Source organism: Capsicum annuum, unplaced genomic scaffold, assembly GCF_002878395.1.
Source record: "Capsicum annuum cultivar UCD-10X-F1 unplaced genomic scaffold, UCD10Xv1.1 ctg5306, whole genome shotgun sequence".
NCBI lineage: Eukaryota > Viridiplantae > Streptophyta > Magnoliopsida > Solanales > Solanaceae > Capsicum > Capsicum annuum.
The window spans coordinates 10,271-12,219 of NW_025861141.1; positions in this window are offsets into that span (position 1 = coordinate 10,271).

The window sequence follows — 1,949 nt, forward strand, 5'->3', positions numbered from 1 at the left end:
ACCCTACAATACTATGTGTAATAGGTGTAGTATGAGTATTATGTGAACATCCATAAATAACTTATTTGCAATAATATGGATATAATATCTTTTTAATATATTTTGTCCTTTGAGATAGACTTTTTTATACAGATATTTATTATATGGGCTGGTATTTACATATTACTTTTGGATCATTCAAATAAATCATTTACTTGACGAATAAACATTGTAATATATTATTTCTTTTAAGAAAATAAAAATACACAGACGCAAATACGCCTCTATATAACTAAATCTAACATTTTAACCTTACCATTCTTTAACCTTTCTCTAGAATTTTTTTCAATGTACTTAATCATAAAATATAAAAAATATCATTACATTCAATATTAAAATACTAAAATTCTAAATAATTAATATAAAGATATTTTAATATTAATTAAAAATATAAATATGTCATTGAACTTATAAATATTAAATGTTTTAATTCATATATTAAAAATATGCACATTTATGTAATTATTATAAATAATTTTATCCATCTATGTCACTATCTTTATAAATAGTTTTTTTTCACTATTCCATTTAATGGTATTTAATGTCATAAATGACTAAAAATATTGAATAAAAAATTAATGATCAATTCTATGTCAATAAATTCAAAACGAAATTTTAATTACATCCGTTCCCTATTATTTCTAAATCAAATAACAATTTCTAATCAAATCCAAATAATTTAATTCTACTCCCTCAGTTTTGTTTTATTTGACTCTCTTTCTAAAAATATTTATTTTAATTTAATTGTTCCTTTGATGATATCAAGAGTATTTTATTATGTTCTTCAAATATTATGCCCAAAATTTAGTGACTAAACAAAGTATATTTATTTAAATTTAAATTTTAAAAACTCATTTAATAAGACTAATTTGGTGAAATAAACCTCTAATAAATACTTTCTTAAGGGGAGTGTCAAGTTCAAAAGGGCCAACTATTTTTAAACAAAGAGAGTATCATATTATACATAAATGTACAATTATTTATTACACGATAGTAAGCCATTGCAATCTATAATTATTTAAAATAATACGTTATTTACCCGCGCATCGTGCGGGTACGTATACTAGTTACTTGTATAATAATAAATGGCTACCAACTCTGCTTCTAGTTGGTTAACTAAATAATTAGCATTATTGGCAGAGTAGGTTAGTAAAATAAACACTTATCTTAATAATAGTATAAGAAAATACTCAATTATCCCCCAGAACTATACCCAAAAGGGTTATGCCACACCTCAACTTAAAGAAGGTCCTATTACCCTTGAATTAATTAAAAGTGGAATTTTCACCCCTTAGTGGCTATGTGGCACATACATGTGCCTACGTGGACACTTCAGTGTGTTGTGCCACGTATGTGCCACATAGGCACTAAAGGGGTGAAAATTTCACTTTTAGTTAGTTCAGGGGTAATATAGGGCATAGCCCTTTCAGGTGTAATTCAGGGGTATATAGTTCAGGGGGTAATTGGGTATTATCTCTAATAGTATTACCAACAAGCAGATAATGTGTATTAAAAATAATTCAAAGGAACATAATTCGAAAGTTCAAACATAAAAGACAGTGGGCCCTTTGTAGCGACAAATTGGTCGTGGGATTTCATTTCCCTTCCAATTTGAAGTTATTGTCGTTGTGGGACTTTACTCTGACATCAAATTCGCTATCAACAATAGCGAGACTACTCAACCTTGAAATGCTGGGTCTTATGAGAACAGTCATTTCTGGGGAAGAATGGAACATGGGGAGGAAGACACCTTTGAGAATCTCAAATTATTGGAGTTGTAACTTTTTCTAAGTGGGACTTTGGAGAGGAATCCTTTCCCGTGCTTGAGAAATTACAACTGCTGGAATGTCGTAAGCTCCTCCGCCATGCCGCAGTTCACCTCCTATTGTTAATGCATCGTACCTATAAGT